A 15090-nucleotide genomic window follows, 5' to 3' on the forward strand; every position below is an offset into this window, starting at 1 on the left:
AGGCAATGCCAGCACTCCAGATCCTGCACCATTTTTGGTGATATCCCAGAGAAAATGGGCTTTGGTCTAAGGGTCTCGTCTCCCTCTTCTGGTCTTGTCTCCCTCTTCTGGGCCAAGCACAGAGGCAGGCTTTGCCTTCTTTGTGGCATAAGGAATGGGGTGCCACCCCAAGGAAATGGTTGGTGGGAGGTGCTCAGTACGTGAGGTGGGAAAAGCCCATGGTGCCCCAGAGCTCAGCGTTAGCAAGAGGTAGAGCGTAAAGAGCAATGCACATCTGCTCAGAAGCCCCAGGTCTGGCTTCCCATCCTGTGCAAGTCTCTAGAGGTTTGACCTTTTCAATCCATTTGTCCTCTGAGTCTCTCTTATCTGTAGGGTGGCCATGCCTCCCTCATCGCGTTGTTGTGAGGCTTCAAGGTGATAATTCCTGTGAACGGGCACGGCGAGATGCCAGCTGCTCAGCTGATGCCATAGCAGGTGCAGAGAAGGAAAGAGGCTGGGAGTGGAGGACTGTGCTCCTTACGGCTGCTTTCTCTCCAAACCCTTAGTCCCACACTCGGATTCCAAAAGTCGTGTCTTGGGGTCAGGTCAGCAGCCAGAGGGCATGAGCGAGGCCTGCTGGGTCTCAGTGGGCACGCTGCTCTGTTCAGTTTTTAGTTTTCTTTCTGGCACACATTGATGCAAATGTTGCTGCTCAGCAAGGAAACAGAAATACCATGTGGATAACTGACAGCAAAAAATGTTCTCCCCACATTTCTATTTCCTGAAGATGGGATGCTTCTAGATAGGGACAGGGAAAGAGGAGGCCTCCCTGCCCAGAAGTTGTATCCCACAGAGCACCAAGTGGTGGCTGTGCTTTGATTGGAGAGCGAAGACCTTGTGCATAATTATGATCCCCCAACTCTGGTGGCCACTGGCCTCTGAATAGAGTGGGGTCATTTCCCCCTTTACAGGCTGCTCCAGATGTCCCTCTCTCCTGAAGATCATGCCCACCCATTTTATTAGTAAACTCACCACTCTGAAAATCAATCTGTGTTAACAAAAGTAATAAACTACATTTTGACATTTTGGGGTCAGTGATATAAAAGACACTAAAAAGAATAAGGAGAAAAATTCTGGAATTTCCAGGAATGTAGGATTATAATCTATTATAATAAAAGGCCTAAATAATTCATTTTTAAACCTTTTATTTGAAAATAATTTAAAACTTACAGAAAAGTTTCAAGACTAGTGCAAAAATATCTTTATACACTTTATCCAGATTTGCCTATTGCTAACATTTTGCCTCCTTTGATTTATTATTCTTCCCCACCCCATTTATATATATGCACATTTTTTTCTGAACCATACAAGGATAAATTACATTCACACTTGAGGGTCAGTTGCACATCTCATGGTCCTTCACCCCTAATCACCTCAGTGTGTATTTCCTAGGAATAGGGACCTCCTCTTACATGATGACTACATGGTTGCCAACTTCAGTATGTTTAGGTGCTTAGTTAAACTCTTGCTCTCTAGAGGGACTGGGGATAGGTTTCTATTTGAGGGAACTGAAGTCTCACCTCCCTCTCAAACAGAACTTCTGGCATTGGAAACAAATCTAAAGGCTCTGCCCTGATCTCTAGAAGATCTCGGAAATAGACATTTAAAGTAATAACAGTAACAATGTATTTGGTGATGGCAGCATATGGATAAGTGAGATGAATGACAGCAGTGCCACAAGGCATGGGAAGGAGGCAATGACAATGCTCTATCATAAGATAGCCGCACTACGTGTAAAGTAGTGTAGCGTTATTTGAAGGTGGACTTGATTAGTTTATAATGTATATTCTAAACTCTAGGGCAACAGCTATATGTCTTCTACAAGAAACTCACTTTAAATACAAAGATTCTGATAGCTTGAAAGTAAAGAGATGGAAAAAGATATACCATGCTAACACTAATCAAAAGGAAGTTGGAGTAGCTATATTAATAGCAGACATCAGAACAAAAAATTATCAGGATAAAGAGAAGCACTACATAATGATAAATGGGTCAGTTATCCAAGAAGATATAACAATGTGTATACTTAACAACAGAGTGTCAAAATATGTGAGGCCAAATCCGATAGAACTAAAAAGAGAAACAGACAAATCTACTATTTTAGTTGGAGACTTCAATATCCTCTTGGCAGTAATTGATAGATCAAGCAGGCAGAAAATCAATAAGGGTAGAGTTGACCTAAATAGCACTATTAACCAACGTGATCTAATTGATACTTACAGAATACTCCACCCACCAACAACAGAATACACATTTCTCTCAAGCTTACACAGAACATTCACTAAGATAGATTACATTCTGGGTCATGAAACACATCTTAGCAAATTCTAAAAAATAACAATCATAGAAAGCCAGTTCTCAGACCATGATGGAATGAAACTAGAAATCAATAATAGAAAAACATTTTGAAAATCCCCACATATTTGGAGATTCAACAGCACACTTCTAAATAATCCATAGGTCAAAGAAGAAGTCTCAACAGAAATATTGAAATATTCAGAACTAAATAAGAATGAAAATACAACTTACCAAAATTTGTGGGATGCAGTGAAAGTAGTGCTTAGAGGGAAGTTTATGGCATTGAATGCTTGTATTGGGAAATAAGAAAGGGCTAAAATTCATAACCTGTACTTCCATCTTAGGAAAATAAAGAAGGAAAGGCAACTTAAACCTAAAGCAAGTAGAAGAAAATAAATTAAAAATATATTCAGTTTCTCCCCCAAAAAAGTGCAAGAAGTAGCTGCACTGGTTGCAGGAAATAATTATGATAATAATAGTAATAATAACAATAATGGTGATGATGTCCATGACAATGATGGGTAACATTTCCATAGTGCTCTTTAGGTGCCAGATGCTGATCGAAGCAGGTCTCACATACTCACACATTTAATGCTTACAATAACCCTGTGAGGACAATACTATTAGAATCCCCATTTCACAGATAAGACCCTCAGGCACAGACAGAGCCATTAAGTGACTTACCCAAGGGTGCACAGCTACTAAGGGGAAGAGCCAGTTTTTGAATGAGGCAGAGCCTGAACCACTCAGTTCCTGTTCTCCTGTGTTTTCTCGGGAAGAGCACTGACTGGAGCAATTTATGCAGACTAGGAACATGTAAAGGAGAGAAGGAGGCGGTCTGAGGTGCCATCACAAGGGTGTGCAAGAAATGATGCTCTTATGACCTTGGAGGAGCTGTTAGTAATGTTTGAGAAATCATAGAGGATAGGGATGCTGCCAGGAGGTTTGTGGCAGATAAATTCTCCACTGGAATCCACGGGGGGATGCCACAGGGCTCTGCTCCAGACAGAACACTTGTCAACAGATTGGACGAAAGCAAGCTCACTGAGTGGGCTGAAGCTGCAGAGTTGAAAGGGGAGCTTCGAGTGGTGGCGGAATCCAGAGCCTGCTTTCGATACGATGCAACGAAACAAGGTGTCGGGTTAAACAACACTTGCAAAATACAGGCCAGGGAACACCCGGATGAAGAGGAGTCTGTGACAATGACTTTGGGGTTGAGTTGCAAGTGTTATGTAGCTGCCAAAACATCTGATTCTGTCTCCTGTTGCACTGAAAGAGATCTGATGTTTGTGCTAGAAGCTCTCAAGCTGGACACCACATCAGAATCATTTAAAAGTTGCAGATGCCTGAGCTCCACCTCCAGAGATGCTGATGTGGTAGGTCTGGGCTGATTTGAGAGACTGAGGATATTTTTCTTTTTTGAGACAGAATCTTGCTGTGTCACCCCAGCTGGAGTGCAGTGGCATCATCATAGCTCACTGCATCCTCAAACTCCTGGGCTCAAGTGACCCTCCTGCCTCAGCCTCCCGAGTAGCTGGGACTACAGGTGTGCAGCACCACACCCAGCTAATTTTCTATTTTGTGTAGAGATGGGGTCTCGCTTTTGCCTCAAACAATCCTCCCACCTCAGCCTCCCAAAGTGCTAGGATTGAGACTGAGAATATTTAAAAGCTCTCAAGGTGTTCTGAATGGGAGTAGGATTGAGAACTACTAGTAGTTGGTAGTTATCCCAGAAATGCCGTCAAGGTGGTTCTGAACATCACAGTGGAGGGAGTATGTGCAGTTGGACCTTCCAGAATCAGCCGACCTTGGAAGTCACACAGCATCACTTCTGCTGGTGTCTATTGCTTCAAGCAGCCACAAGCCCACCCAGATTCCAAGGAAGAGAAAACAGATCCCACTCTTGACGAAGGGAGTATCTAAGAATTTTAGTGCCTTGTTTTAAAATCATACTTGCAAATGAGGGAGTAGTTTCATCTGCCTGGTAAAAAGTGACATCAACCTAAATATAGTGTTGGTTCAAGAAATCCCACCTAGATGCGTACACACAGGCTAGGATGAGAGAAATTTCTAGCTGGACTGCAGAGTCCAAAGCTTTAAACTCCAAATAATTGTTGTGTGGCGGTGATGGTGATGGTGTGATTGAGTGTTGTTAAAGAACAGTGGGTTGGCCATTTGTACGTCATGTTTCTCTCCTGCCTAATATTTTGGATTCTTTGCAACTCTGAGAGGAGAAACTTAGAAAATCGTGTAACTCCGGCTGGCTGGGCTTCCTCCCAACATGGTGACTTCGGCGTAGTTGCATTTCTTACAGGGCAGCTCAGGCTCCAAGCACCAGTGTTCCAGCAGGGTAGAAAGGAGATCTGTGGACTAGATTTGTCCAAGGTCCTGAATAAAGTGTGGTCATTTGCCAGTCCCTAAAAAAACGGGGCTGACACCAGACTGAGCAAACCAGGAGGCCAAGAGCAAGAAAAGACAATATTCAATGGAGGATGATGAGAACTGGGAATGGATTGGAAAAGATCTGCCAATAGCTAACAAGAGGTCTTAGAGGTTCTTAGGGAAACTATGTTTCAGAGGCTGTGTTTCAGGAAAATCCAGGGACAATATAGAAACATGCCCCCCTCCCACTTCCCACCAAATGGAGATGGAGCTGAGAGACCAAAGAATGACTCAGACAAGTCCAGCTTGACGAGTTAGATGGTTTATTAGAGGTTACTCACAAAGGAGTTTGCTTCTGGTGTAGCACGGGAACTTCTTCCATAGGAGCTGCATCTGCCCAGCCTGTGGTGTTGCCTTAAATCCCTGCCCAGTGAGTGATGCAGAGCTCTTACATTGTATCATTGCTTGTTCACAGCGAAACAAATCACGCATGCGCAGTACCATCATCATGTGCTGTCATACAGCCCAGGTTATGTTAATGATATTGCAATTCTAGGCAGGGATTTTGGTATTATAGTTAGCTAAAGGGCACCACAGGAAAGCTAAAACAGTTCTAAAGCAGTCAGGGCTGGTCTGAGTTGGCTGCTTCAAGGCAAGAAAGTGCTGGGCACTCCCCCTGCTCAGTTCCAAGGAGGTGAAGGTGGAAGCTGCAAGGTCTCTTGAAGACCTAGATTCATGAAACCACACAATATCATTTGCACCTTATTCTATTGGTTATCTCGGTACTTGCTGAATCTACTTCTTAACAGTTTTGCTGAGCACTCCAGGCTAACACTGTTTCTGTTATGCGTGGGGAACCTGCATTTTCACCTCAGGGTGAGGAAGGGAGGGGGACAGAGAGAGAGAATGTGTGAATATAACATACTGGCTAGCAGTTAAATGAGGAAGATATTAGAGGCCCTCGTAAGGTCTCAAGAACTATGGGGCTAGGGTGTTGCTCCTGGTTTAGGGGAAGCAAAATAGAAAAACATTCCAAGGCTGACTGTGAGACCAACATCGACATTAGACATCTGCCCGGTCCTGTGAGGGAGGAATCTAGTTACGAGTGTGTACTATCAGGTATGTTTTTGCCAAGGATCATCCCCACGAGATAGAACTGCCCTCCCACCTGCTGACGAAAGCCCTCCCAGTGGGATGGTCAGCTCTTGCTCCCATGTCTCAGAACATTCTGAGAATATATTAGGACCCAGTGGTTTCTGGATATTGTATGCCTAACTAGCTGTGATAAGTTGGCTGTTATGTTTATTTGGGGCTTTTACATTTATTACCTCACTCATCCTTACAGCCTTGTGAAGTCAGCAGTAAAGGCATTATCATGCCCAGGTTTTGGGTGAAGAAGGTGGAATTGGGGAGGTTCAGTGGCTTCCCCAAGCCAGGCAGCAGCAGGGCCAGGACTGGAATCCAAACCTTGTGCCTCCTGGTATTACCAGGGCTTCTGGCCTCTGCCTGCTGCCTCCCATGCTGAGCCAGGGGCTCAGGTGTGGTGTGAGCTGCTGGTCGCCTCAGCCAGGGGCAGCTGTGAGGAAGAAAGGTTTGACTGATTCTTGCATCTGGAGTCCATTTCAACTGCACCCTCCTTCCACACACATACACACCACCCCCTGCTCTGCACAAGATGCTGCTGTCACAGCTGCCAGAGTGACTCGCAGCGGCTGGGTCCTGGGCTCCATTTCTTTCCCCATTGGTCAGTTGTCTATTGCTGTGCAACACACCACTCCAAACCTTAGTGGCTTAACACAACGACCATTTATTATTTCCCACCTTTCTGTGGGTCAGCATCTGGGTGGTTTTCGTGGTGTTCTCACCTGGGGTCACAGTCATGACTGTGGTCATCTAGTGGCTAGGCTGAGGCTGATGAGTCCAAGATGCCCTCACTCAGATGTCTGGCCACTGGTGGGACACCTCGCTTCTCCTATAAATAACTTTGGATCGTCCAGGAGGCTAGCTGGGCTTCCTCACAGCATGGCAGTCTCAGGCTTCCAAGGAGGTGAAGGTGGAAGCTGCAAGGTCTCTTAAGACCTAGACTCATAAAACCACACATCATTTCCACCATATTCTATTGGTTAAAATAGTTCACAAGACTAGCCCAGATTCAAGGGGGTGATGAAATAGATTCCAAGGGTGAAGTCTTGATGGGAGGGACAGCAATGTCACATGGCAGAGGGGAGCCACTCGTTGGGAGCCATTATTATAATGATCTGCCATACCCCATGGTCTGGTAAATAAGAATTAACCAAAATATGCCCCTCATAGGAGAAAGCAAGCCTCTTTCTACCACAGCACTTGCACATCAGCTAGTGCCCTTTGGTGGCAAACAACGGAAACAGACTCTAGTTAACTTAAACAGAACAGTCCTATACTAGAAGGGCACCGGAAAGCTCACAGCCTTGATGGAACAGTTTTGCAGTGAGACCTTAAAAGTCTCAGGAATAGCCAGCTCTGGGAATCCCTGATCTGAAGCAGGGATTGATGGATAGCCATTTTAGGGAACTACTATAGGAATGAGTTAGTTTCAGCTGCTTTTTTTTTTTTTTTGGTCTTTGTGTCATTTGGCTCAAAATTCAGATTCCCTGGGGAGTGCTGGCCTGACTTGGGAAATGTTCCCAGGGCTTGGGTGGGTAAGTGGGGCAGGGAAACGTGATTGACAAGTTCACGTGGAGTAGGGGAGGGAATGTCCCACAGGAGAAGCGAGGTACTGTGGCCAAAAGTGGGACAGGTGCCAGGCAGGCAGAAGTGCCAGCTGTCCACTGATTCCTACCCACTCCCCGTGGGAGCTCACTTGGCTCTTTGGAGCCTGACAATGATTCACGGGTGAGCACCACCACTCTGCCTCCGGGCCCCTGCTTTATCCCAAGAATGAAAACAATCACGGAAAAATGTTTTTCTCCCTCCTTCATGCAAAATGTAATCCTAGCTTAATTTTGTCACACTAGACCTAACTTTTATTTTTTTCCACATTAAACTTTGTTTTTGTGGGTCTCAAAATCCTGTGATGGATTTCTGGTCAAGTTGATTCCATTAAAAAGTACTTTTAAAAGTAATTTTTAAAAATTAATTACTTAAAATTCACACACACACACGGGACCCACAAAACATTCTCCTTTCTTTCAGAAGGTTTTATTAATATGATGCATTGTTATCATTAACCAGTCTGTTTGACACGGCTCTTCCACCACGATGGGGGTCCAGGTGTTAGGGATCACATTCACTCAGCCTCTGAGCTTTCTGGGCAGACGTGGTGGCCTTCCCAGCTCCAATAGGTTTCTTGTCCACTGCTTTGGTGACACCCACAGCAACTGTCTATCTCATATCACCGACAGCAAAACAACCCAGAACAGGCCAGTTAGAGAACGTCTCAACACACATGGACTTGCCAGGGACCATAACAATGGTGGCAGCACCTGATTTCGAGAATTTGGGGCTATCTTCCAGCTTCTTATGAGAATGGCAATCACTCTTCTCCTTCAGCTCAGCAAACTTGCACACAATGTGAGCCATGTGACAATCCATCGCAGGTGCACAGCCAGCATTGATATGGCCTGGATGGTTCAGGATAATCACCTGTGCAGTGAAGCCAGCCTGCTTCCATTGGCAGGTCACTTTTCCTGTCACCAGCCACGTTGCCACGGTGAGCATCTTTCATAGACGTTCTTGACATCAAAGCCTATATTGTCACCAGGAAGAGCGTCACTCAAAGCTTCATGGTGCATTTCGACGGACTTTGTAACATTGACTGGAGTGAAGGTGACCACCACGCCAGGTTTGAGAACACCAGTCTACACTCATCCCACAGGGGCGGCACCAATAACACCAATTTTGTAGACGTCCTGGAGGTTGGGCGCAAAGCCTCGTCAGTTAGACAAGTTGGTGGTAGGACACAATCCAGAGCTCTAAGCAGGGTGGGTCCACTGGCAGTGCCATCTTTACAGGTGACTTTCTAGCCCTTGAGCAACGCATGTGAGCACTTGGCTCCAACATGCTGTTACCATTCTAACTAGAAATTGGCACAAATACTACTGTGTTGGGGCTGTAGCCAATTTCTTAATTTAGGTGCTGACTTTCTCAGTGATTTCCTTGTATCCCTTCTGGCTTTAGGGCGACTCAGTGGAATCCATTTTCTTAACCCCAACAATTAGGCGTTTCACACCCAGTGTGTAAGCCAGAAGGACATGCTTGCGGGTCACCCATTCTTGGAGATCCCAGTTTCCAATTCACCAACACCAGCAGCAATAATCAGTACAGCACAGTCATCCTGAGATGTGCCCGTAATCACATTTTTGATAAAGTCGTTGTGTCCTGAGGCATCAATTATGGTCACATAATAATACTTGCTGGTCTCCAATTTCCACAGGGGGTTGCTAGTGGTGACACTATGCTCTCACTCAGCCTTCAGTTTGTCTGAGACTCAGGCATGCTTGAAGGAGCCCTCTCCCATCTCAACAGCCACCTTCTCAAGTTTTCTAAATGGCGCTTTTGTTGATCTGCGTAAACTAGAGTGGATTCTGTTGTCTGCAACTAAGAGTCCTGCCTGATATAAGCGCTCACTAGCTCCCCTGCTGCTGTGCTGTAGGCATGTAACAACAGCTCTCTGGGGCCAAAAAAAAAAAAGCCCTGTACCATTTTGCACTTCTGCTGGCAGCACGTGGGAGTTCAGACTACTTTGTATTCTTGCCAGCACCTGGTTTGTCAGCACTTTACTGATGTTGGTAAAAGAAACAATGTACTTTAAAAAAATGTTCCAATATTATAATGTGACTTTGGGTAGGAGACAAATATTAACAACTTTCTCTCTCGTTTTACTATTTTTTAAAAATCTTGCTTTGGAGTGAAATATGCTTGTTTGAGCCCAACTCCTTCCTTTTCTTGACACAGAGGAAGAATTTAGCAAAGTCTATCCATTGAGGAATTGTTTGATGTAAACTAGAGCAACGTCTCCAAATGTATAGACACAGCTTCCGTAATGGTTCCTGTCCTCTCCTCGGGGGAGTGAGTGAACTGAGGGCAGAGCTGTCTCATGACTGGTCCCTGGATTGTCCTGTGAAGGGGAGGGACACTGTGAATAAAGTGGCTCAGGTGTAGAAGTTCAACATCAGGACCAGTCTGTAATTTAGTTGTCATTTTCACGTTGAATTGGAAGCACATTGAAAGACAAGAGGCATATGGTTAGCAGCTAATTAATGGCCTTGATGGAATTCTTATCAATTCAGGAGATTGCACTAATTTGAAACCATTGCCAGCTCCCTCTGTTAATAAACTGTGGTCTGTTCCCCTCCTCTCTGACTCCCAGAGTCTGCTGCAGCACTAGATGGGGATTTCTGCCTGCCCCTCAGCCAGCACCCAAACCTTGCTGCCGCTCGAATCTGACCTTGGGACCCCACCTTCAGTTTTTTCATCTACAGGGAATTTTCTTATTTTACCTCCCAAGGCTATGTTCTCAGCACATTATCTCTGACATCAGAGAGATCTTTGTTATCAGAGACTGGGCCCAGCCTTGTGCTCACTGGTGTATATGAGAGAGGAAGGCAGAGAGCAAGGTGGGTTGGGGGGGTAGGCTGCAGAGCAGTGCTGAGCTCACCGCTCATTCCAAAGAACCAAAAAATTATTCTGGGCAATCCACCACCTCAGTATTGCCCTTTCTGCCTTTCTTGGTGCTGGTGACTGGGGCTGTGCTGGATCCGGGGCTGGGAGTAGGACAGGCACAGGCTGAACTGATCAGGTCAAAACATCTCACATCCTCTGCCTCTTTCAAAGTAAACGTAGGAATTGCACTCATCAGCGTGAGCTCCATTTGTGAGGCTTCTAGAAATAGAAATTTTGCTGCCAGGCCGCAGTGGAAGGAATTCCTTCCCCTAACAATAAGGACAGACTTAAACAGCATGCAATGGGGCTGGTAAAGTGTGTCCTTCTCGTAAAATGGTAGCGTCGGTCTCTAGTTGGTTTTAACGAACATGCCAAACTACAGGTATGGATATAATTAATTCCTGAATTCCATGACTGCTGTTTTACTGTGCGTTTTCTCATTTGAGTATTTGATTCTCCTTTGAGTCTCCTCTCCACCCAAGGGCTGACCTAGTATATCAGTTAGCTTTGGCTGTGTAACAAGCCACTCCAAAACTTAGTGGCTTAGAATTGCATACATTTTTTTAAATGGACTTTGTTTTTTTAGAGAAGTTTTAGGTTCATGGAAAAATAGCACAGAAAATACAGAGAGTTTCCACATATTTCCTGCCCCCACACAAACACAGCCTCCCCCACTAACGATATCCAACACCAAAGTGATACATTTGTTATGACTGATGGACTACATTGATGCATCAATATCAACCAAAGCCCATAGTTTACATTAGTGTTCTCTCTTGGTGTTGTACATTCTATGGGTTTTGACAAATATAGAATGACATGCACCACATCACAGTATCATGCAGAATAGTTTCATTGCCCTAACAATCCTCTGTGGTCTGCCTGTTCATCCTTCCTTCCCCCCCAGGCCCTGATAACCACTGATCTTTTTACTATCTCCATAGTTTTGTCTTTTCCAGAAGGTGAAATAGTTAGAATCCTATAGAATGTAGCCTTTTTGGATTGGCTTCTTTCACTTAGTAATACACAGTTAAAGTTCCTCCATGGCTTGAAAGCTCATTTGTTTTTGGCACTTAATAATATTCCATTGTCTGGATGTACTGTGATTGATTTATCCACTTTCTGAAGGACATCTTGATTGCTTCTGATTTTGGCGATTATGAACAAAGCTGCAGCAAACATCCATGTGCAGGTTTTTGTGTGTACATAAGTTTTCAATTCCTTTGGGTAAATACCAAGGAGCAAAATTTCTGGATCATATAGTAAGAGATATTTAGTTTTGTAAGAAACTGCCAAAGTGGCTGCACCATTTTGCATTCCCATCCTGAATGCATGAGAGTGCCTGTTGCTCCACATCCTCACCAACATTAGGTGTTGTCAGGGTTTTGGATTTGTGCCACTCTAATAGATGTGTAGAAGTAACACACATTTTTTATTTTTCAAGGTTCTGTGGGTTGTGCAGGTGGCCCTTCTCCTCTGGGTTGCTCAGGTGAGGCACAATGGTCTTGGATGGTCTTACTTCTATGTCTGGGGCCTTGACTGGGATAGCTGGGCCTCGCTCCATGTGGTCTCTCACCCTCCAGCCGTCTAGCCCAACCTCTTCACAGGGTGGTGGGAGGGTGCACATTAGCAAGAGAGGGCATGTCCAAAGAGAAAACACTTTTCAAGCCTCTGCTTGTCTTATGTTTGCTACATGCAGAAAAAAGAAAGTCACGTGTCCAGGCCTGGACTGAGAGGATGGAGAACTGGACTCCATTACTTGATGGAAGAGGCTGCAAACTATCATGGCTGTATTTTCCCCATTTATAGCAATTAATGTCTAACTTAGCAAAGTCATAACCTCTGACATGTTAAACCACCCAATGGGTACCCATAAAAGCAGTTTCTTCAGTTAGTACAGGGAAATATTATAGGAATGAGATTAATAGTCTCGTTCTTCTTTTCTGATTATTCAGCTGGTTTTGGTCCCAGAAGGCGGTCATCATCTTCTCAAACCCCAGATTTAAGAACTCACAACCTCTGGCCTTAATGCTCCATAAAAGAAAAGCAGTACATTTATTCTTGTCTTCCTTTCTTAACTGCTGAGAAAGAAGTTGTTGAGGTTTAAGGGTGATAATTAATTATACCTCTTTATCTTCCATATTTGGAATTAGTTGAGAATTAGATGCAAGCAATGGGAATTGGAGATCAAAATAGCATCCCTGTTGCCAGCAGCACTGGGCTAGAAAATGTGGCATGGGGTACAGCCAGACAGGGCTCCTGCTTTCTTCCCCTAAGGACAGTCTGGGGATGCTCCGTGGAAGGAGAGCCTGGGTCTGTACAGCAGGTTCACTGGCCTGGACAGACAAGAGGAGAATTGTTGCTGCTCATCTTCCAGGTCATGGCAGTTGAGACAGAGGGTCAGGGGTGGGAGACGGAGTTTGGGAAGGAAGAGGGAGAAAAGGGACCATCAAGGTTATGTGTGGGGAAAGCTTCTTCTCCTTCCTCACCACCAGTCAGCCGGAGCCCACCCCAGCCCTTCCAGGGGAGGAGTGAGGAGCAAGAGGACGGAAAGTTTGGTGGAAGATTTTCCCCAATACTTTCTATTTTGACTTTTTTGCTTTTTTGCAATTTCTCAATATGCATATTGTTTTAACTTCTTGTTGAAGCATAATATGCATATAGAGACAAGTACACATCATAAGTAGATGATTCAATATATTTTCATTTTCACAAATGAAAAACCCTCCTGTAACCAGCACCCAGGTCAAGCACTGGGGCATTGTCAGCCCCCTAGAAGCTGTACGGCCTCTTTTTATGTTTGACTTTTTTTGATGAAAATGCTGATTGTGAGATTCCCCCGTGTTTTGTGTAGGTGTGGACTGTTAATTCTCATTGCTGTATAGAATCCTACTCCGTGAATACACTGCAATTTACCCATTCTACTACTGAAGGGCATATATGTAATTTCTAGATTTGGCTGATTAAAAACATTTTAATATGTGCTTTTTTGTGAAAATAGGCAGGTATTTCTATTAGGTGCATCTCTACTGGCAGTATCATGAGAATTTCAGGTGCCTAGCTCCTCCCCTTCCAATATTTTGGCAAGGGAAGAAGTCCCTGTTCTATAGATGAGAGTGAAATACCAGCAGAGGGTAAGGTGAGTCCCCCTATAATTGAAAAGGGAAGAGTCTTAAAAATACATCAATCCATCTTATTTTTTGTTACAGTTCAAAATAAGTTGCAGACAACTAACAGATGGGGTCTTTCTGGGTACAACACCTCCCCCCAAGCAGGAGAGTGATTTATGATTTAACTTTAGAAACTTGAGATGCTCTTGAAATCTCACCCAGTGCTTTGGAGGAAGATTCTGTGGACAAGACGTTCTCTCCAAAGAAATTGTGATGAAGCACCAATTAATGACTGTGGCAAAGAAGTGGGAGTGCTTAACCTTTTGAATGTGCCAACAATGTGCTCCTTAATTTGAAAATAGGGTACAAAGCGTTAGCAAGTGAAGAATAGTAATCGTTCATCACTCAACTTGACATATCTCCTTTGCAGCAGAGGCAGAAGAAGGAATCCTCTCTGCTCCGTTTATTCTGGCTTTCGTCTCACTTCTCTGAGAAAGGACCAGATGCTCTAATGAGGGGTACCAGACACTGAAAATATCTGGAGATCAGGAAAAAAACACACTGACAGCTTTCCCTTTGAGAAGCTTACCCCTCCTTGCTCCTTGCACTTTATATGCATTACCCAGTGGCAAGTCTTATTATTCTTTTTTGCAAATGGCAGAAAAGTGGTGTAGGGGGGCTGAGAAGACTCACTCGAGGCTACCAGGGAAGCTAAATGTTCATCTCAAAATAGAAATCGAGAGCTCTGGGAAACGCAGACAGCCTGAGAGGGTCCTTCAATCTCTGGACCCTTCTGTGTCTTTTTAGACAATAAGCCTATCCCTGAAAGAATTTTTTCACCTAATGACAGGGCTGCCAACTCTCCCTTCAGGAAGTTGTAAAAAGGTGACATTTAACTGAGGAAGTTGAAACTCTAATTGACTTCTCCTAAAGCAGAAAAATAAGTGCCCCATATTCCTTCTCTTGGCCAGATGTTTGTAATGTCCCTTGGGATTCTACCTTGGGGGAAGCTGAAGGAGCAAAATGAAATAGTCCACTTGAACTGATCTATTTACACACTCAAGATTTGCTTTTACTGTGGGGTGGAAGACGTGGAGAGCCTGCCCAAGCCGACAGAGATTTCAGGAAGAGGGTTCTAGCTCATGTCACTAGACTCTGAGACCAAAGCAGCCCTAGACTCTTCTTGCAGTGATAAATGAGGAGCTTGAGGTGAACCCTCCATTTCCAGACCTGGGTATATGGGGGCTTGTGATTATTTGGCTCTGTTGTGTTACTTCCTTTGGATAATGGAAATTTAGCAGAGATGGCATGAGCAAAATCCTGAAATGTGCTTATGTAGGACACGTTGCCTTGTTGCGCTGTAGTCATCGTGATGAGAAGAACATGCCCCAGGAAGCCTGCTGGTCTGAGGAGGATGAGAGAGACACATGGACCCTGGAGTCCAGCCCAGCTGAGCCCAGCCTATGTGGGCTGATCTCTAGCCACTCTGCAAACATGTAAGCAGGAAATGATTGTTTATTGTTGTGACCAACAGAATTTTGTGATGGTTTGTTATGCAACACATTATGTTACAGCTGACTGATACAGGGCCATTAAAATGAGAATAAGTAGAGGGAGATTC

At 44.5% G+C, this 15090-nt stretch overlaps 1 pseudogene; it reads right to left on the reverse strand.

Moving 5' to 3' along the window:
* Positions 1 to 7971: 7971 nt before the first annotated feature.
* On the reverse strand, positions 7972 to 14837 carry LOC105820665 (annotated as a pseudogene).
* Between the last annotated feature and the right edge of the window lie 253 nt (positions 14838 to 15090).

Source organism: Propithecus coquereli, unplaced genomic scaffold (genome assembly GCF_000956105.1).
Source record: "Propithecus coquereli isolate 6110/MARCELLA unplaced genomic scaffold, Pcoq_1.0 Scaffold533, whole genome shotgun sequence".
In the NCBI taxonomy this organism is placed as follows: domain Eukaryota; kingdom Metazoa; phylum Chordata; class Mammalia; order Primates; family Indriidae; genus Propithecus; species Propithecus coquereli.